At 40.4% G+C, this 22,481-nt stretch overlaps 1 long non-coding RNA gene across 1 annotated transcript in view; it reads right to left on the minus strand.

Moving 5' to 3' along the window:
* D030024E09Rik (RIKEN cDNA D030024E09 gene) overlaps positions 1 to 22,481 on the minus strand; it is a 75,168-nt gene that overhangs the window by 3,729 nt on the left and 48,958 nt on the right. The window contains exons 3-4 of the long non-coding RNA NR_040350.1: positions 7,815 to 7,856; positions 6,449 to 7,016 (exon numbers count right to left, since the gene is read on the minus strand). This is a non-coding gene — a long non-coding RNA (RIKEN cDNA D030024E09 gene). The remainder of the gene's footprint in view (positions 1 to 6,448; positions 7,017 to 7,814; positions 7,857 to 22,481) is intronic.

Here is a 22,481-nt window from a genome sequence, read left to right on the forward strand (position 1 = left end):
GGGGGGAATGATCCCAATCCCATGTATAGTACCTGGTATTATGTAAGTTGATTCACAGGTAGCCAGCCATGTGTCTTAGACATGTCTCATAAAAACAAACCCTACCGTGGCCCGAGTAACTAAGAAATGATTGTAGGACATCTTTTCTACCTTGTAGAATATATCACACTAGGAACAGAATCAAAGAGAAATACAAGGAAGGGGAAGAGAAAATGAGAGCTAGAACAAGTAGGGAGAGGCAGGGAATACTGGTGGTATTTTTTTGTTTTGCCAGGGGCACTTGAAGTTTTGAAATTATGTCCAGGTGTGATCTCCAGTGGCTTTCCCTTTTAGCCTTAAAAGTTGTAAATGATAAAACGTTCCTCTATTGAACCTCCTGAGAGTGTCCATGTATAACCTCAGCTGCTTCCTTGATTATACAAACTGGCAAATGCTCTCAGCATAAGGAGACAAAGCTTGAACATTTCCTTGGCAGTGTGGAAATATTTGGAAGTAAATGGGATAGGTAATTTAAGGAACTACAGGAAAAGCAATCAGAAGTCAGAAGTGAGCAAGGGAGGCATCAGGCAGAAGAGGTAAGGCAGGTGCCATGGCCTTGTGTTGGAAACTGCTTCATTCTAAGTACAATGAGGAACCAAGAAGATCTTCCATGGAGAGGAGGATCAGGTGTACATGTTTGTGTTGGAATGGTTGTCCAACCTACACAGAAAGGATGAAGGACAGGTCTGAAGGGAGGATGCTGACCAGGAAGCAATCGTGGCACCTTGAGTTGGGCCCATGGAAGAAGCAGCTGTGTTTGACATGCGGCACCCACATGACTCTGTACAAGTCGAACTCGGAGTCCTAGTAAGAGAAATTCTCACATAGCCCTAGTCTCCTTTGCTTATGCAAATCATACTACTATGGTTTAGGATACAACTTGTGTGAATAGATATTTCTTCAATTAATGAATCTCAACAATTTGATTAGGTAAGCACAATTGGAGAAGCAAACCATCTCCAAATTCTCTACTAGAGAAGTTTGTCATAGTTTGCAGGTATTAGGTACTCTTAGAGGTCAAAATCGAGCACTGTACGCTTTAATTTGGCAATCTCGGTTTACTTAGCAGAAGTCAAACTTAAAAGCTTTTGTTTATAGTTTAAATGCAAAGTCTTTTTTCTCCTACATTTTTGTGTTGAGTCTTGGCTCCTAGTATCTAGAAATAGTTCCTGAGGTGGTGAAGACTGGGAGGTCAGTCAGTTCTATCTACCATGAGCAGAAAAGCCTCCTGCACAGATATCCACACCCATGATGCTCTGCTCAAATGAGAAATGTCAGTCAAGCATGGATGATGACCATATGCAAGTAAGTCCTTCTCCCTGATTTTAAGTTGTTCTAAGTAGTATTGTGGTCACAGCTACAAAAGTCAACTATCAATTTTCTACTACTTTCTTCTAGAAAAGTTTTGCATATCCTCCTGCCCTCCTGACAATAGCAAGGATGTAAAGTATTTATTGATTTTGTTTATATTAGATAGGACTTAACTTCCCTTGTCTTTTGTAGCATTATAGTGCCTGGTGCACTGAATGAAAGGTTGACTTTGCAACTAATCAATCATCAGCAATCTCTCCTGCAGACTCCCCAGAATCCCAGGCACTTTTTAATGGAAATGTTTTTAGAACCAATTAACTATTGTTTTCAGAGGATTTCTTAGATCATAATTAGCTTTGTGTGCGTGCATACTCACACAAGCTGAAGAGAAGAAAGAGGACAGTGGATGCATGAATAATTAGCTTTCCCCTAAACTAAACATTTTCTTCCAACTAAAGTATAATCTTTTTCCATTTTAATAACCTTTACCATGAGCAGCCACTAACCACCCACCCTCCCACCCTGCTTTATTATTAAACAGGGGTTAGAGAATTGTTTTCTGATAATAAAGGAAGACTTTGTAACTCTCTTCTAAGTCCAGAAACAGCCAGTTGATGGAGATGGCTTGAGAGAAGTGTTTAGTGGAAGCATGTCACTCAGGACCTTCCCACTGTGGTACTTTGTCTCTCGGCCTAAGAGGAGAGCATATGCATTCGAGTCAGGTGGTGAAGAAAGGTGCAACTACTTGCTTCACAGGGGAAAGAAATGTCACTTCAAAGAGACCCTTGATTCCAAAGTTCTTGGCTTGAGTTCTATCAGAACCACTTCCTAACTATGTGTTAAGAAAGAACAATCTATCTCCCTTAAATACTAAAAATTTCTACATCTGAAAATTGGATATAAGAAGCATAGAGGATAATGCTAACACCTCCCATGTTCCGTTATAGACTACATAACAGGCGAGATTGACATAAAATCACATCTGAACAGTAAGCATTGGGACAAGTATATGCTGATAGTGCTCCCCAGACTTTCTTTTCCCTCCAAAACAGGAAAGAGAAACCCAGATATAACAATGGAGTCACCAAAAGAAGGGTCCAGGCTGGCATTCAGAGTAAGGATCTATCATAGATGTGCAGGACCTCCAAGTCATTCAAACCTGTTACAGGAAATATTAAAAATGAACCCTCATGTTCCTGTGTCACACCCTGCTACTCTCAACCTGCTACTGGTGGTCTAGCCAGCCTGTTCTGATCTCATGGAGACTCTCTGGCCCGGAGATCCTGAAACATCTCCACCCTGCTTGCTTCAAATCCCTCACAGCCTTTGTGGTGCACCTCAGGCAAACCCACACTTTGCCACTGCTGTACCTTTCTCTCTTGAACCCAGACAAGCTGCCCTGTGAAGGAAAATGCAACACAAACTTAGTTCAGAAACAACGGTAACTCAATCGCTGGGTGCAACAACTAAAATCCTAATCTTGTAAGCCAATTAAAGACAGAGTATACTGTCTTAACATATAGCTCAGAAGTGGTTCTGCTAGAACTCAATCCTGGACTCGCCACCTAAAACAGGAGACATTAGTAATTTCATTTATCCTCATGCTATCTCTGTCCAAAAAGACCTAACTCTCTCTTGCTTCCTCTCTTCCCCTCTCCAACCTGGAAGTCTTGCCTACTCGCCCAGCGATTGGCTCCTTTATTTATTAAGGAATTGGTTCTCGAGAAGTCACCTGAATATGACTCACTCCTTGTTCACAACCCCTCCCAGGAAAGCAGAATTAGCATCAACATACGAACAGCACCAGGCCTATCCACAACCTAAACCCTGTACCACAGGTTCAATTACCTTCTAAGACTCATTTTTAGAATCCGGTTAATGATCTTAGAGTCAGCATTCGAAAAAAGAAACACAGAGTCTCAATCTTTCTCATTTTCTATTTTAGGTCATCTCATTTACCAAAAATAAGAAGAGTTTCTTTGCCCTGCCCCCAAGTGTGTATGTGGGGTGGGTGTCTATCTCACTCTCAGAATCATAGCAATGTCCCAAATATTCAAACAATTCTAGTTTTCCTATAACTGACTCTCCTTTAATGCAGAAAGTACCCAATTCCAGGAACTAATTCAGTGTACCCTGGCAAAGACAATCAGTTCTTAGAGGTCACATGCCACTGTACATCCACAATATGCCAGACACCATCATACACTCTTAATTTTCTGTATCCTACTAAATCATTTGAGGCATGTGGTGTAGATTTCACCTTTATTTTACAAGATGAGGAAAACAAATTCAGAGCCATCAAACACCTTGCTAGAATCACAAAGCTAATGTGTCTCGAAGCCAGGACTCCAGCATACTCTGAATCCAACATATAATACCAATTCTCAGTATATACTTAACTCTCTTAGGAGATGGAGGTAGAAGCTGTTTCCACTATAGGCTATTCTGTAATCCTGTCAGCTATAAGATATATATAATAGTTGGAAAATAAGTCTACTATTTAAGCTATCCTGTGTTAATAAAAAGATATCTGAGGAAACCTAAAGACCTTAACTCAAGTTCTTACCCAAATGTTTCTTGGCTTTACTGCTTTATTTTGTGTTTGTATGTACATTCATGTATATGTTGCTGTATCTATGTGTCTGTGTGTGTCTATATGTGCAACCAGATCCAAATTTCCATGTAACATTATTTTCTTGCCTCTATTCTACAACAAAGACTTTTCCTAATGACCCCTTGAGCCAGTTAGTTTTTATTGAAATATTAGTGGTAACCTTTATGTGGTAAAACAGTCCTTATCTCTCAGTGCATCTCCTTCCTGCATTGGTATAAATGAAAGTGTTATGGGGCTAAACTTGTCAATAACAGGCTAAGGTATTTCAAAGGATGGGGATGAACTCATACATCATGGTCCAAAGAATGAACAAGAAAGAGGGTATTGTTCATATAAAGTCAGCCTTAGATCATGACATAAACAGACTCTAGATCTGTCTGCTACCATTAGCATTGAGCCTACTAACTCCTCTGAGGTTTTGTTTGATTATCGATAATGCAATGATAATAATGGCATGTTCCTTAATCTGTTGTGAATAAACTTGAAATAGTTAGCAGTTATTACATGCCTAAAACAGGATGTAGAAACTGGGAAATCATGAGTTAATAGTGGCTTTCTTAAGAGGACAGGGAAGGAACTACATTGGCTCATATCATTCAGTTCAATTAAACAATCATGTCAAAGAAGAGGTCAAATTATGTCTTATTTTCTTATTTGTCTTGCATATTCATTTTACCTTTTCGTTTTCATATTTATTACTTTCCAAGAACAAACAACCTGGGAGCAAAAACAGAGCCAACATAGCACCTTGCACACGCATGTGTGTGTGTGTGTGTGTGTGTGTGCATGTGTCTATGTGCGTGCGTGTTTCTGCACTTGTGTGTATGTGTGTGTGTGTGTGTGTGTGTGTGTGTGTGTGTGTGTGTGTTGAAAGCAGATGGTTAATTTGGGACAAGGTTAGCCATGACCCTCATTCCTCCAGTAAATGTCATCCTAACCTCATTACTCCTTTCTCATGTCTTTTTACAACACCTACTCCTCAGTTCCCTAGTCTCACTCAATGTATGATTGTCTGATTTTTCACACCAACTGGAGCAGAAAGAGTGTCTTTCTAATTAGAGGAGACTTCGCCCTGTCTTGCTGTCTACATGAATCTTGGAAGCCCACAGGCCCAGCTGGCTCCTCTTCAACAACAGCAATAGATAAGGAAGCAACACGTCTGACCAATCTGCTGAACGCCATCCAAAAGGAAATCCTCTCTGGGCTGCCAGGAACCTCCAAGTCTACAGCTGGCAAGAGAACACAGAGAATGAAGTGGCAGCTATATTTGAGGGCAGCAACCGAAACTCAGCAATTTGTCGCCGGCTCTGCCCCCATTACATACTTCTCATCTCTGAGCCTCCAGATCCTTAGCTCCAGAAATCATGTGGACTAGGAAATCATTCAATATCAGGCCAACAGAGTCTCCCAGACACTTGCTCTGGGCATGCAGGACAAGGAAAGGATGGAGGCCCCTATAGACAAGAAAAACTCCCCAGGGATCTTTTTAAAACTTCCTCTAGTTTCCTGGAAAGACCTGTATCAGCTCCCAATCCCAGTTTCTCAACTGTATAAGCATCTATGGTGTGTATTCCCAGGCAAAAAAAAAAGAAAGAAAGAAAGAAAAAAAAATCATTCCCTTCTCTAGATCCCATAATGCCCAGCCTACATGGCTCTGAAAGATACCTATACCATGATGCTCCCTGGTCCATCCCATCTGCTAGGCTGTAAGTTTTTTCCAAGGGACTAAAGTCTAAGATGAACATAATGGCTATTCTATCCTAAAGAAGCACACAGATTCTAGAAGCTACAGACAGAAAAACAAAATTGAAATTCAACATAGATGTGAACGCACGGGAAGCAGAGATGAGATGCTTCATTTGAACAGGGAAAGAGATCCAGGGGACTTTCCCACAGGGGAGGACCCTGAATGGAAAAGGCCATGCCTCATTTATCCCCATGTGCTCTGAAAATGCTCAATGAATAAATCATATCAGCTCCCTGTTTCATTCTCTTTTTATTCCAGTTGTCTATGTATTCTCAAGCAGCAGGTCTTAGAACAATGCTCATCACCCAGTATGTGTGGCCAGTACATTTGTTGAGCTATTAAGTGAATTAGTGCGGGGCAGAACTGAGCTGAAAGCTATGCACAGCCCCATTCATCTGCTGCAGCTATACAAATAAGCTCGGAATTCTGCAAATCTATGCTGGCGTGGAGTATGTAAGACATAAATAGAGGGTGTCAGCCATGTGGCTGTGATCAGCTCTAATTCAGAGTTCATCCCTGACATTCATTAATTATTAAATACATTTTTTTGTGCTCTACTGTCATGAAGAGTTTAAATTTGTATCACATAATTCAAAGACCGGTGTTCAGCTCTGCCCTATATTAATTCACTAAAGGGTTGGCAAAGAATTTTTGAACAATCTACTATGTATGGTTAAAAAATAATAATAAAGATATGGGCATAAGTCTACAGACAATCATAGAGCAAGGTGCCTTACCTGATTAGATGGTAGATGAGTCTGTTCTGCCTATAGTTGTATACATTCCTTCTATTGTAAGGAATTCCTGGCTAGCCAGTTCTTGAGCACTGAGTGGAGATCATTATGTAAGAATCCTCATCATATAAGAATCGGAGTGTTTCATTGGTTTTGTCTCTGCTGCTCTGTTACATCAGTCTTTCCTCCCCACACTTCTACCCCACTGTTCTTGAGTTTCTTCTGCATTTCTTCAAACTCACACATGCTGTCCACTACAGCAAGGCCTTCCCTTGGCTGTTGAGTCACTAGCAAGTACCCTGAGCTTGGCATGAAACAAGCTCAACAAACATTTGCTAAGTGAAAACATGGTGCACAGGAGGATTGGATGACCAGATAAAAGTCTTTCCTCTTCAAAGGCACTTTCTCCAATCCCAAATCACGGATCAGGACCCTATGGCCTCCACTGGGTCCAGTCAACAACATTCTCTTCTTTTCTCTTCCATCATCAGAGTCTAGCTGAGAAACCCCTGAACCAAGTGCTGTGGCAGAGCGACATATACAGAAGATGTTTCCAGGCAGTGAACAATGGCTAAACACAGAAGTAGAGACAGAAACAACTCAAGTCTTCAGTAATACAACAGGGCCCTCGTTTAGCCTCTGCTCCTCCCTCTACGGAAAAAAATTCTTCAACCTGAAACCACAAAGAGCTGAGAATGGAAGTCTGTAGAACTGACTATCTCAGGGACAAATCCAATCTAATGGGAAAGAGATAGTTACAGGAATTAAAACGTATGGTTCTTAAATCTAAGAATATTCTAACATTGTGCCAAAGAAACCTGTGTATTCTCCACAAGTCAACCAGCCCACACTCAGTGATGGGAAGCTCAAGATAAGAAGCCCATGGTAGCAGTAACATGAAGTACTGTAGAGTGTACTCCAGGATGTATCATGGAGCCTTTCCCCTTGCTGTCTGCTAGCATTCCTTGCTAGATCCAATGATTCTCAGAAGAAACATGGGGTAGAACCCAAGATGCTTCTGTCCTCTCCACCACCTAGACTTGCCTGTGTTATGGAAGATGTTGCTAGTAGTACAATTCCCATCTGTTCTATGTAGACAAATGGTACTGTATCTGACCAGGCCTGGTTTCCATGGGAACTAGTGGCTTAATCTCTTTTATTTCCTCAGATATGAAAAAGGAACAGTACCTACCTCCTCCCAAAATTGTAAAGAAAGAGACTCTCCTTTTGATTACAAGTCTCTATGGTGTTATCAATGATTAATATTGACTATCAACTTGACATAATGTAGAACCCCTTAGGAAATAAGTCTGTACACATGCCTATGAGGAATGATCGTGATAAGAATAATTGATGTGGGATGACTTACCCTAAAAGTAGTTGGCACCATTCCCTGTTCTTGGGTCCTAAGCTGTATAAAAAAGGAGAGAGAAAGCTGAGTACCAGAATTGATCTTGTTGCTTTCTGAGATTTGCTTGTAAATGCATATGGCCAGCTTTCATGTGTGTTGGCCACAACTGCTCTTCCCCTATGACATACTAGGAACCGTAAGCCACAATAAGTCCCTTTTGTTTTAAGTAGAATTTATAGAACAATTTAGACACATATAAAGCAATTAAAATAGTACTTATCTATCAATAAAACTGTTTGTTTTGACTAGTAGGAGACAAGGCTTTGTATTTTGAACATGTGCTAAGGAGTATACCAAGAACATTACATGTGTTATTATATTTAGCATCACCAAAAGCTACAACCAAATGTCATTGTTGGCTCCATACTCAAGGATCATGAGGGAGATGTCTGCAACCAGTGACTAAGTAAACAATGATTCTTGAGTTGCAATCCAAATGGTCTAATTTCAGAGCTACTGCTCATATCTGAGACACTGAGCTGAAGTACATAGAAAAAAAACCTCATAATGTCTGAACAAGACAATGTTCTATAATATAGAAAGCTTGAGTAGGATCTCGCCAATGTTTCAACTTTTCAGATGAAGAAAGTTTCTAAAATAAGTTCCTTGAGGCTTTAGCTGTTTCAGCAAATAACTTTGTGAACAAGTTTATGTAAGCCCTTTGCAACCATAATAAGGCCACCAAATGCTGCCTTACACTTGCCATGTGATAGCTGATCAAGTAGTAGTTTCTTTGTGTGTATAAATAAGCAAATACATGTCTCCCTTGTGTGTTTGTGTGTGTGTGTGTGTGTGTGTGTGTGTGTGTGTGTGTGTGTGTGTGTTTCTAGGCCAGAACTCAATGGTGTCTCACTCAATCTGGAGTGGCCAATTTGACTGGACTGTGAACAACAAGCCTCAGAAATCCTCCTGTTTCTGAGGGGACAGGCACTTCCTCCATTGACTCCCTTCCTGAGTTTGACTCCGTGATTGGGATCTGAGTTCAGGACCTCATGCTTGCGTGGTGAATTTATCAAATGTTACCCAATCACATTTTCTTAAAAATTGGCACCTTGGTTTGAAATGTAAACAATTAGCTCTAGATTTACATTCCCCACACGAATGAATGCAATCTCTGTGGTTGCCCCTTTGTAAAAGGCAGACAAGATTTCTGTGCTGCATTAGATACTGAAATGGGAGATTATATAAACACATGGAGCTACATTCCAACAATGCAGATCTTTTCCTTTTTTCTTTTTCTTTTTTTGCCTTCAATTTCTTTTTTATTTGTTCCTTGACCAAGTTATCATTGAGTAGAGTGGAGTTCAGCTTCAATGTCTATGTGTGTTTTCTGTTGTTTCAGTCGGAATTTATTATTTTTTATTAGATGTTTTCTTTATATACATTTCAAATTTCAAATGCTATCCCGAAAGTTCTCTATAGCCTCCCCCCACCCTGCTCCCCTACCCACCCACTCCCACTTCTTGGTCCTGGCATTCCCCTGTACTGGGGCATATAGTCTTCACAGGACCAAGGGGCCTCTCTTCCCAGTGATGGCCTACAGACTTTACTGAGATTCTGATGGCTGACGAAGGAAAAGCTTTATAGAACTAAAGCCACGAAAATAGGACAAATGAAAACATTTTCCATTGTTGCCAGGCTAGAAGGCAAATGACCATGTTTGGATTGATCGCTCCAGTATCTGAAATGCTGAGTAGTTCCTGCTGATTGTGTGCCTCTAGAGAATAAAAGGCAGCTCACCAAGAGTGTTTAATGTCATGGAAAGGGCTGTGGAGACTGGGGTAGAAGGGAAGATACAGGGTAAAAAATTGTACAAACAGTGTAAATTCAGCTCCACAAACAAACAAACAAACAAATGCACAGAAGATAAATAAATAAATAAATAAATAAATAAGTGAAACATCCAAAAGGGCAAAGGAAAAATACAGAACAGCTTCCCTCTGAATCACAAAATAATGAGACATTTATTATTGTTCTGCTGCAGTCAGTATTTTTCTAAAATCTCTAAATTTTCTACAGCGATCAACTGTTAACTGATAACGTGGTGGTGGTGGTGGTGGTGGTGGTGGGGTAGTGTGAGTTAAAGCTACAGAGAGCCTAGCTAAGATCACAGATACAGCCATAACAAGGAGTGTCTCAGGGTGCGATCAGATTCAATGGGAAGCTTGTAGCTGTGGGCTACTTCACTTCACACCACTTAGAAGAAAGCTTAGCTCTGGGGCATACTACGTTGCCATATAATGAACTTGGACTGGGCTTTCTCTCACCTTCCAGAAAGGCAGCACATCTAAGAAGGTCCTGCACACTCCATCAGTATGGGCTCTTTCGGGGATCATGGCTGTCAGAGAGATTGTCAGGGATGCTGCAAGTCAGACACAGCCACAAGTACACACCATCAGAAACCTCTTGCTGTGACTGTTGATCCAGGAATACAAGACTGGAAAGGGAAGAGCCCACCACGAAGCTCCCTTCACTCTCTCCTACTTTGTCTCCTTTCCCAGCTCCATCAGTTTGTTACAGATTTTAATAAGTCTGATATGAAACTCTCAACACATTTCTTAGGGGGTCAGGAAGGAATCACATGGATGAGTGAGACGGGAGATGTGGATATACAGACACACTCTGCCAGGCATCTCATAGGAATTGCAGGGATGGTCCAGGGCCCATCAGTATTCCACAAAATGCTCACTTAGAAAGTAAAAGTCTGGACACATCTGCTTTGTTCCTGTTGTGTGATCTGCTTAGATTTATGTGTGTCTCTGTCAAAGTCTGTCTATTAGTATTACTTAATGTCATGTTTTGTAGCCTAAAACATTGCAACAGAAAACAGGTATTCTCAAGGTAAAGGGAGAACCCACAATCAGAGGAAATGGCAATGTAGGGGGGTAGTTCTTTTCCTTTTCTGTAATTTTACCCAAATAGAATATGATAGCATTTCTAATGCCAGCACTTCTTTCCAGAAAGCCCTTAAAATGTGGCACTGCCCCTGTGTCTCCATCTTCACCAAGTATAAAGCCCACACCTTTCTCTTACTGTTTTCTCTGTCTGCATCTACCATTGACCCTCTAATGTTCTGCCACAGGGAATGAGAATAAGTTTACCAAATCAGAGAGATCATTACATTGCACTCTGTCTAAAAGAACTCAGTGGCTTTCTATTACAGAGCCAAATAAGAACTCTGCCTGCAAAGGGCATGACTGAGCCCTGACCCAAGCTGCTTATATCCTTGCTGTATTTCAGACACGCTGTTTGCAAACCTGCCTAGCGTGTTCCCACATTTGCATTGGCAATTGTCTTTGCCAACAAGAGCTGCTATTCCCAACTCCCACACTTCCCTTCCTTGGTTTGTTTTGACTTCTTGGCTCTTAGCCACTAACATACTTTCCTTGATCCCCCCACCCAAGTTCATTATCTGTTATAACATATTATTAGCTCTTTAAGTATATTGTTCTTTATGGTCTATCTCCCTCCATAAAGCAAAACTGGGGAGACCCAAAGATCCTAATAACTTAATTTAAAGCTACATGTCTAGAACCTAGGACTCTGAGCAGCAATATTAATCAAATTTTCTTCGATGTATCCTTGGAATGAATGAGTGAACCAAACTCAAGTTTAAATAGAACAAAACAAAAATCTCTGTTCTTTACAAGTTTTCTAAGTTCAGTATCCCACCTTTTAAAGGTGAACAGAAACTTCTTCCAGCTGTAATTTAGCTTCAGTGCTAAGTGTGTGGCTCTGAACACACATATCAGATTCCCTTCCCTCTTTCTCTCCTGATTAAATTGCAAGGGAAAATAAATGCAGCTACCTCAAATACTGCTGATCTGATGAGTGTCTATTTTTTTGATTTATTTGAGTTATATCCGGCACATATCAAAAGTCTGTAGATATGGAAGAACGTACAGTCATTGTCGTTACATTTGAACCCTAGTAACTGCACTGTGGAACAGTTGTAGAATCTCCACCTGGACCGTGACAGCATCAGCATTGCAGTGAGAGTGTTGGAAAGCAGGCAGACAAAGGAGACTAATCATGTCACTCCTGTGTGAGCATGAAACTGGTCCGTCGAAGGAACACTGTGATCGGGGTGAGCTGGAGGATTTACAGCATAGAACAAGAGGAGAATGAATAGCTCTTGCAGATATTAGAGGGAACCCTCCTGGACAACTTGAGGAGTCAGAACTAATTACCTGCAGTGAGAATGATCAGTGAGCGGGCCATGGAGGGCCTAGCCATTGTTACTATATTGCTCACAACCAGGACCCCGCCTCAAGGAACATTGAACCCAAGCAGGTAAAGCAAGAAATGACAAAAATCAAGAGCAGTGATCGGTGTCACCTTGGAAAGACAACTTGAGGAGTATGGTAGCACACCAGAGAGTTCTCCATTCATATGGAGCCTTGTAAACATCACAGAAAATGTGGTATATCTTGCAGCATGCCCTAAAATGTTGTGACAACTCTTTTGTACACCTCTGTACTTGGTTTCATGGATTTACCATCTTTTTCTAGTGCCTCTCTTTAAAGATGCTAATTTGAGATAGTTTCCAATATTTGATATGCCTCTCTCCTCTTCCGTTTCAACCAGCCTCCTGGAAGATATTGTTGGGCCCCCTTTTGTTTCTATAATAAGAGCTCTACAATGTTGTTGTTGTTAATGAAAATAAGCTTCTATAGTATAAAAAGAAGAAAATAGAACAGGAAAACATTTCCCATTTATTTAGACACCACAAGTCCATCAATTATCCTACAGTAGATGAGAAAGGAATACAGAGACACTAGAACACAGTAGGAGGACCACCATAAGTCTCTGCAAGCCCAAAGAAATTTATGGTGTAACAAGAATGAGACCAGATACTTTAAGAATTCTGTTTCCCTTAGAGAACTGCTGGGGGATCTCTTACCCAAAGACTAGACACTTGTTCTAAAGGACAGACATTTGTCCTTCTGATGTCCCTTGCATGAAACCAGCCAGAATTAAAGCTGCTCAGAAGTCAAACCCAGGTGAATCAAGAGAAGGATATGTTCCAGCAGTGAGGACTTTGGGAAAGTGTAGACTAAGACCTTGAGCTTAAATGTTGGTATGGGGGGTGGTCTTTCCTGAATGTAGTAAGCATTAGGTTGTTGCCATATCAACTTGGTGTTGTCTAACTACAACTGACTAAGACTGCATCATCCACAAGGCTGAAAACATTCTTGGGTACTTTCCTAAAGGAGTTTGATGCTGTTGCTCCATAGTTTCTGTTTTCCATGCAGCCTCATGCTGTGTTCTGTTTCTGTAAACCAGTGAGAAAAGGTGGGGGACTCACACCAAAAGGTATTAATAGCCCAGGAATGGCATGCTACATATCTTCTCTGTGGCCATCCCCATTTTCCTGGGAGGAAGTCATATTATATGGCTGGCTTGGCTGTGGGAAAACTAGCAGTCATTGACTGGTGGCTAATGTAAGCAACCACTGATCTCCATCCTACATCCCTGACTTTAGGTAGATGTACCTGGATGATTATCATCCTGTGGTTCTCTTAGAATAAACCGCCCACACATTCCTACAAAAAACGCTGTCAACAATCATATGTCACTGAGCTGCATTAAGGACCAATATAAACCCCTAAGAACTGAGTTTCAACCAAGGCATTATGTAGTTGGTAATCGTAGAATACATGCTCACAGTTTATAAATTTTCTCAGAGCTATATGCTCTTTATTCATTCAAGTGAGATCAGTTAAGGAAAGGGTTTGGGTTTTTTTTTTAATAATAAAGACTGCAAGTGAAAATTCAGTTAGGATTGATAAAACAGACTGTGTTCTTTACACTCCATGTCACACCAAGCAGAAAGAAAAATAAAGACATGCCGGATACCTGCAGGGGCTTCATCCTATGTATAAGACACATAAATACTGAGATAACAAAAGAAACATTATGTCTAAGTTCAAAAAAGGATGAAGCTTTATCTTTCCATCAACTCAAAGGGGAAAAAAATATCCCAAAAGGACGAGTTGGCCTCTATTTATTGGCAGGAGGACAGGAAGCCATGACAATTTTTAACTCTTTTTAAAGAAAATTAAACACTGAAAAAAATTCCAAAAAAAAAAAAAACCCACTTGACAACCTAGAAATCTTTCTCATTACCTGATGGTCATTAATATTCAACAAAATCTTGTTAATTCAGGGCCATTAGGAATAAGCCAGTTTCTCAAGACCCACCATGGGGCTCCATGACCTGGAACACGGCCTGGGAAGGACAAGGAGTCTGAAATAAAGACTAGTTTTCTTTCCCGTTTCATTCTCTCTCACTTCCCTTTCATCATTTTCAGTCCAGGGCTCTTTACTCTCCCATCTTGTCATTGAAAATAAAAGTATCCCTCAATAAACACACAGAAATAGCCACAAAGATCTCCTGGTATGCTCCAAAGCAAACAGCAGCCAGGAAACTCCTTTCCTCCCTGAAATTTCCACAGGCTCCATGAGCCCTCCTCCAGGGCTGTGGGAAACAAGGAAGCCACAAGTTGAACACTCTCCCTGTGATTGCACCATCTAGCTCTCAGGTGAAAAGCAGCTTTGAAGTTACAACCCAGCAACACACCAGGTAGAGGAAGTAGCCTCTCGAACACTGTTGGCTCCATCAAGCTTAATAAATGAATTAGACACAGGAGAGCTCAGCAAGAGGACAGAGGTTCTTTATGGACAGCCCTAGAGAATTCTGGCTTCACTCTGGGGTCATGTTCCCTGATCACCACAGCCTATGCCATTTGTCATCATGACTCTTGGACAGCTGGAAGAGCCAGCCACCTCCTTAAGGACAGAAGACACTGGGGAATAGGAAACACATATGGACACAGTAGTCTACCTACTCCAGCAGCAGGCTCTTTCATGAGCTAGGGCACATGGTGGAATACACATTTGCTCTGCTTCATATGAGCCAAACATTTCCAAAAGGTGAAGGAAGGACAGCTGTCACAGTACCTTTGGCAAGGGAATCTCGTTTCAGGTGACAAGGCCACGGAGGAAAGTTGAAAAACAAATAAAAGTCCAGTTTGCTTTAGCCCTAATGGATTATGTCTACACCCCTGACATGATGTATCTGTGCCTGGTTCCTAAGCACTGAAGGAAACATTCTCATACAGCCATCCTTATAACAGGAAACTTTCGATACATCCTTCAGGACTTGTCAGAGCCTGTTCGTGATTCCAGTTTCTGTCTTTTGGTATGTCTCACCCATTGTTCCACTTGACACTTTCCCATCTATCCATCTTCATGTTCAATTGCTAATGCTATTCTGTGACAATTTCCTGCAGAGTCAGGAGGCTGCATCCCTCCCTTTGCAGCTCTAACACTTTGGGGATATGATTGCTGAACACACATCACATTCTGTTGAAGTAATCTGTTTTTGTTACCCCAACTGGTCTTGGAAGTTTAATGGACAGGAAGCATACCTAACTCTTCAGTTTCCTCCACCACAGGCATCCACTACAGTGACTGACAGGGTGTACACATTTAAAAAATGATTTTGGGCTTGCTAAATCTCAGCTGGAAATCTAAATTACAAGAAAAGTAGAAAAGAATCAAAGAATGGTAACCCAAGTGTTCTAAGGCTATTATTCTGTGACCTGTGGACCCTGAACATCATATAAGTAACTATTGGAGTATTTTCATTTTCTTAGAAAAAAGAAAACACTTTATCTAAACATAAGTCATGATTAAATAAGGGAAAACTGGGAACTTAGTAGAATATTGTTCAGTGGTAGAATATTTACATTGTATGTGTGAGATCATAAGTCACTCCCCACCTAACTCATTGTATCACTAGTGAACCAATAAAAGCCTGAAAGAAATCTGCACTGTGTACTTTCAAGGAAGCTGACCCAGTGCTGCTTAGTGATAAGTCAACAGAAAGAAAACATGCTAGCATCCAATGAAATAAGAGGACAACCTTGATGTTCAGTCAGTGCACATAGCATTAAATTCAGACTTAGTGCCAAATGATCATCTGTTTCCAGAATGATAAAGAACATAGAAGCAAAAAGGCAGAAGTTACTGAGTGAAATCACAATGTCTCTAGCTTCTTATCAGCATCCAGAGGATAATGTTAGTATTTATAAACGTATGTGTTAGTTCAAAGGTTCAATAGCCCAGTCTTAAGCCCTGAATCTTTATGGAAAGATCCCTGCAGCAGACTTTCTCTTCTCAAACCAGCATTATTGACTTTGAGTGAGCATGCATGCTGTCTGCCTTAGTTAATGACAGTTAGCAATGATGGCAATGGTAAGAAATGTGGGTGGCCATGATATTAAAATGTACATTTTACTGATAGAGGGATGGTAGCATTATCCGGGCAGATTTAACCCATGGCACATTAATCCGCAAACCCCACCTAGAAGTAACTTGCCACCTTTCATTCTAAAAGTATGTAATGAGTTCTTCTGTATACTGTGATGGGACAATGAAAGCACCAGAGGGATCACCATTTCATTGCCCATCATGATGCCCAGTGGGCAAGGAGAGACAAGGATGCACACAAATAAATAGCAACTATTTTTGATCATAACTTTTCTAAGGATTTATAACCTAAAAGAAACTGGAAGGCAATGTTATGACTGGGGACATTATTCTTTATCCAATTCTACCAATGAGGCAAGAGAAGCCCCGGAGGGGGGGGTGGGGGGGGGAGGGCGGGGTAAGCAGCTTCAGATCATAGGGCCACATACTGAGAGAGCCAGGCTTAGACTCAAGTCTGCATAAACCAAAAGCATAAAACAGCCACATAGTAGAATAGAGCCAAAAATAAGCATATTGTATCCTAAGCCTTTTTTTATTAGCTTCTTAAGAATAGGATAAAAGCCAACAGTTGGCTGAAAAGGTTATAGAAATTTTCACAAGGCTACAAAAATGTAAGTCTGTCTAGAAGGGTGATTAAGATTCAGACAGGTAGAAAGCAAGAAGAGAGATGCAAGGAGAAAAAAAAAAAAAAACAGGTCGTTTAAGTGGACTTTCTGATTACCACGAGATAGGAAAGATGCTTTCAGTGTAATATTTCAGGGAATTCTTGGAATTTTTAAATGAACAAGTATAAGAAAATATTCAAAATTCTTTTTGAACATGAGAAAACTGAGATTTCTGGAGGTCAACCGTCCCATTAGGGGTGACACAGTTAGCAACAGATGATAAGGAAAGATTAGGCATGGAAGCAAAACTGACAAGTCATACACAAGAAAGATTAACAGAAGGCGATAGTTGGGACTAATGAAAAGAACAATTGGAAAAAGTAGTAAACCCACGAAAGTTTTCAAAAGAACACTGAAGATGCACAGGGTTTTGGAATTGCCACAGGAGACAATGAAGCTACAATGGGCTCATTAGTAGGAAAATAAAACTTAGAGTCAAAACTGGAGCTGTCTCTAACCATACTCCCAATTTGATATCATCTTTCCCAAGTCTGACTCCCCGAGTGTGTTCTTGACACCGCATTAGAATTGCTGGCACCACTTCTCTACCAGACTGGCCATTCAGTAACACAAACTATGTCATTCAAATCTCTATATTCTCTTGTGACTTGTCACAAGACTGGGCACAAAGGGTCCCAGTTCTAGCTGGAAAGAAAATTACAAACATCAGACAGATAAGCATAGTGGAAATGATGTCACCAAAGCAGCTATCTCTGTGCAAGGTGAAGGTTAGAATAGCATACAAGGTGGCTTGGTTCACAGAGACCAGGAGAGCAAAATCTGATCCTATGAGAGAAGTGTTGATCATCGTAATGAGAGTGGGTAACACTCAACTCTAGAGAAACAGGGGAAGGGGGATGGGAAGACATTGGTTAGGTGGCAAAGTGCTGTATTTGATCCTTAGAACCTATGTAGATAGATGATAGATAGATAGATAGATAGATAGATAGATAGATAGATAGATGATAGATAGAGATAGAGATAGATAGATAGATAGATAGATGATAGATAGATAGATGATAGATAGATAGATAGATAGATAGATAGATAGATAGATAGATAGATAGATTAGATATTCTAAAATACATAGTCAACCAGCTCAGTCTGTATAAAGTTACTTATATGTATGTTTTCAGATCTGTCCATTTGGTATCAGATAAACAATTGATGTGTTCTTCCTTGAAGAAGATTATTTATCCTGCTCTTGCCATTCCTTAATTGTCTGTAGCAATTTGTATATTGTTGGGGGTCTCTTGAGCATTCCCCATTTACTTTAGAAGTTTACTGTTGTTTAGACAGTTGTGTTGCTGAGACTTCCAGGATATATCTCAAGGTGCTATGTAAGATTCCATGGGAGAAAAGAAACAACAGTCCTACCAGCTTTGATATCTATGAGTCACGACTACCACCAGGATGGCACAGTAACTCTAAGGGTGCAGTACTGACACACATAGATTGGCAATAATCAATAGCTCTCTAATTGAACTTAGGAATCAAATCATGGCTAGTACTGGAACCTAGCCAAACTACTGAGGGACACTGAAGTCATGGATCTTGGAGAAGAGCCTTCGCCTGACAGTCCATTAAACCAGCATCATCTCTAAATACAACCTATTTGGCTTTATTTAACAGATAAGGGGACTCTTCCTCTCTCATCAAAGTGCCTTTTTTGAAACTGGCAGTGGTCATTACAGAAACTAGAAAATATCATCCTGAGTGAGATAACCCAGTCACAAAAGAACACACGTGGTGTGTACTCACTGGTAAGTGGATATTAGGCTAAAGCTTGGAATACCCATGATACAACTCACAAACCATATAAAGCTTAAAAAGGACCAAAGTGTGGATGCTTCAGTCCTTAGAAGGGGGAACAAAACACTCACAGGAGGTAGAGGGTGGGAGAGACTTGGGAGGAAGAGAGGAGAGGAAGGAGAGAAGGAGGGTCAGGATCAGGTAAAGGAGCAAACAGGTCAGGAAATTGAACAGAGGTATGTAGCAATAGGGGATGCCAGGAAATCAAGAGGCTCCCAGGAACCAGTGGAGATGAGATTGGCTGAAATGCCCAACCAAGGGGAGGAAGAACCTGTCAAGACCATACCCAGAGGTTAGGCACGGCCCCCGGTTGAGGATGGGCCCACCCACTCATCTCCAAATTTTTAATTTTTTAGGCAGAATTACTCCTGTCTAAAGGAAATACAGGGACAAAGTATGGAGCAGAGACTGAAGGAAAGGCCATCCAGAGACTGCCCCACCTGTGGATCCATCCCATATACAGACACCAAACCTAGACACTATACAACTGTGGATGCTCACAGCCAACCATTGGACTGATCACAGGGACTCCAATGGAGGAGTAAGGTAAAAGACTGAAGGAAATGAAGTGGTTTGCAACCCCATAAGAAGAACAACAATATCAAGCAACCAGACCCCTCAGAGCTCCCAGTGACTAAATCACCCACCAACCAAAGAGTACACATGAAGGGACCCATGACTCCAGCTGCATATGTAGCAGAGGATAGCCTTATCTGGCAACAATGGGAGGAGAGGCCATTGGTCCTGTGAAAGTTCAATGCCCCAGTGTAGGAGAACACCAGGGCGATGAGGTAGGAGTAGGTGGGTGGGTTAGGGAGCACCCTCATAGAAGCAGGGGAAGGGATAGGAGGTTTGTAGAGGGGAAACTGGAAAAGAGGATAACATTTGAAATGTAAATAAATAAAATATCCAATTTTTTAAAAAAGGAAAAATACAACCAATCAAAATGCAGTGTTGTAAAGCCCAATAGTAATAGATACAAAACCCTCCAGCATCTAAGGCTCAGGAAATAGTTTGGGAGAGTGGGTATGTGTCTCCTAGGAAAATAAAGTTTTATTGAAACTAGTAATTTAAGGGATCCTTTTGGTCGTCATTATATCATTATAGCAAGATTCATTGGAACATATTTTGCCTTACATATAAAACACTAAATGTCAACCACCTAGCCCTTAACAGAAAATTGTTTTCCAGCAAAGAATAGGGTGATGTGGCTCCCAGCAAATTAAGTAGCACAGCTGGACCTTAACAAAGGTAGCAATGGTTTGAATTCCTTGTTGAGGGATTTGAGCTTTCTTCTGTAGGCAATAAAGACCCACCCTAATACCCTCATATATAAAACCATTCTCTATATAGTCAGAAAGGTAACAAACTAAAGAATTTCTACCAATGTGGTCCCTGCATAACATGAATGTTTAATCAGCTAAGTTCTGTTCTGACTTCAACTCAGTAAGAATTATGAACTATACATAGGTCATGAGGCCACTCACTTGAAGTGTCACTACTCAAGATGCAAGTGCTCTCATGTTCAAAGATGAGGAGCGCATCCTATTGTCAGGTTTGTGGTAAGCAGAAAACAATCTGCTAAGGGCACAAAACACCTTACAAATGTTAGAGAACACCAATTCACTCGTGTAGTGTCACAAACAAAAGTGGCCTGAGTGATAAGTATATGGAAGAGGATTCAGAGATGAGTAGGAATGACTGAAAGCAAATTTGGCAGGCAAATAACCACACCATGTCCATGTAGAATACCAACTAGAGAAATACGCAATTCTGCTAGAAAATAACTGGAGGCATAAAGAAAAGCCCCACCAAAGGGGCCCTTCTATAAGTGAAAAAAATTAAGCAGGCTGAGAGGTCAAGCTTTTCACATAGTATATGCAAAGGTCTCAGTTTAACATGAGACCACTATGGATGCAAACGTAAATACATAAAGGGGGTAGATGAATCTGTGGGGAACATGAGCAGTCAGTGAAACAGCTGGCTTCTAAGGACAAGGCTAGTGTGGAACATAAAATGTTAAGGCAACCAGGCTGATAATTGAGTTTCCAAGTTGTCTTCTTTCCATGAAGGGGAGGATTGTGTTGTATCAGTGGTTATGGGAGAATTTACTGTGATCTTCCCTTTCCAGGCAAGGGAGGATTTCCCTTCAGTCGTCATCCTCCAGACCCCTGGGAAAAAAATCACCTGGACCAGAGACAAGTATAACAGCACATGAAAGAGCCTGAAATAATCCCCTAACTTGACCCTGATTCTAAGACACCTGTCAGAAAGGAGCAGCACCTATAACTGTGCCAAGTGTCACATTCCTCAAGCCTGGATCATCTCCAGAAATGACTGAGGCATGGCTATCTATCCAGCAGGAGATATTAGACAAGTGATGCAGAAAAGGATGAAAAGAGAAAGATAACTTCCTATTTGTTCACTGCATAATGTATAATCATAGCTTTTGTGGTTCTCACACTACCCAATTTTCAGTGACATTTTCTCCCTCTTACAAGAAAGGACTCTGGGAAGTGAGTTATATAAAAATGATGCTATTAAGAAAATGGCTATGTGACCCATTAACAGTGCTAATGAGACCCCTTGACCAAAAGGAATGGTTTTGGTCTTCTGTTGCTGAAATCTGAGATTGTCATAGAATCAAGAATAAGAACAGATTGCAGTTTGGTCTGAACAGAAGTCAAAGACAGACATTACCAATTGGAAGTGTTATTATCCAATAGGACAATATGTCCCTCATAGTCAGATAAATATGGGTATAAATCTAGACTCCAATCCCTATTTCCTCTGTAACTTTACATCATGTACTAAACCTTTCTGAGTCTCATTTTTCTTACCTATAAAATGAATAATACATTTTAAATAATAGATAAAATGCTTTATTCTTAATTGCAGTATTTAGCATCAAATTTTCTATTATTAAAATTATTCATCGCTTAAATGCACAAAATAACCTACCAGACCATCTATTTAACCAGAAACAATTTGCTTAAAAATAATTTTTAAAACCTACCATGCGAAAATCTTCATATACTCAAATGAATGCTTAAGAAGATGACTATTTAGAAAATATTTACTAAAACCTTACACAAACTTTTTGATTGATATACAGTAGGATTTTGGAAATTTTGTTAAATATGGACATAAATTGTTCAATTGATTTGCTAATTGAGATAAGCAGGCTTAAAATTACAAAACTCCCTAAAACAAAGTCATTTCAATATCTAGGTACCTTACACAGACCAGCAGGTGAATGTTGAAGTCAGTAAAAGGCTAAAAAAGACCTCATAAAAAGTATTTTGTTAAAGTTAATTTTGTTTTAACGATGGCATTATTGGCATAAAAGGTATTAATTAGAAGAAGTTGGGTGAAGAGTCAATGAAAACTATACTGTTTTTCAGTTCTTATGTGAGCCTAAATTTATTACAAAATAAAATTTTAAAAAGAAAGACAGACAAGCATCCTGTTTTGTATCTGTCATCTTACCTACTGTGAGCATAAGGCAAAATCAGCATGAGTTCCTAGACTGCCTGAGATACATAGCAAGGTCCTCTCATAAAAAATAAGGAAGAAAGTGGAAGGGAAGGAGGGAGGGGGGAGGGAGGGAGGGAGGGAGGGAGGGAGGGAGGGAGGGAGGGAGGGAGGGAGGACTAGTTATTATTTGACATTACTTATAAATATCTGAACAAAGCAGTGTTGAACCAATCTGTAACTGTATAAACAAATAGAGACCAGTTAGAGATCAAATCACTAGTTAGTACAAAGTTGGAAAATATTCTTAAGCTAACATCGTATATGCTGACAAGAGTGAGGTAAGATGAAACAGTTCACCATACTGTTGAAATGTGCATGTACTAACATTTCTGGA

Source organism: Mus musculus, chromosome 15 (genome assembly GCF_000001635.26).
Source record: "Mus musculus strain C57BL/6J chromosome 15, GRCm38.p6 C57BL/6J".
Lineage (NCBI taxonomy): Eukaryota > Metazoa > Chordata > Mammalia > Rodentia > Muridae > Mus > Mus musculus.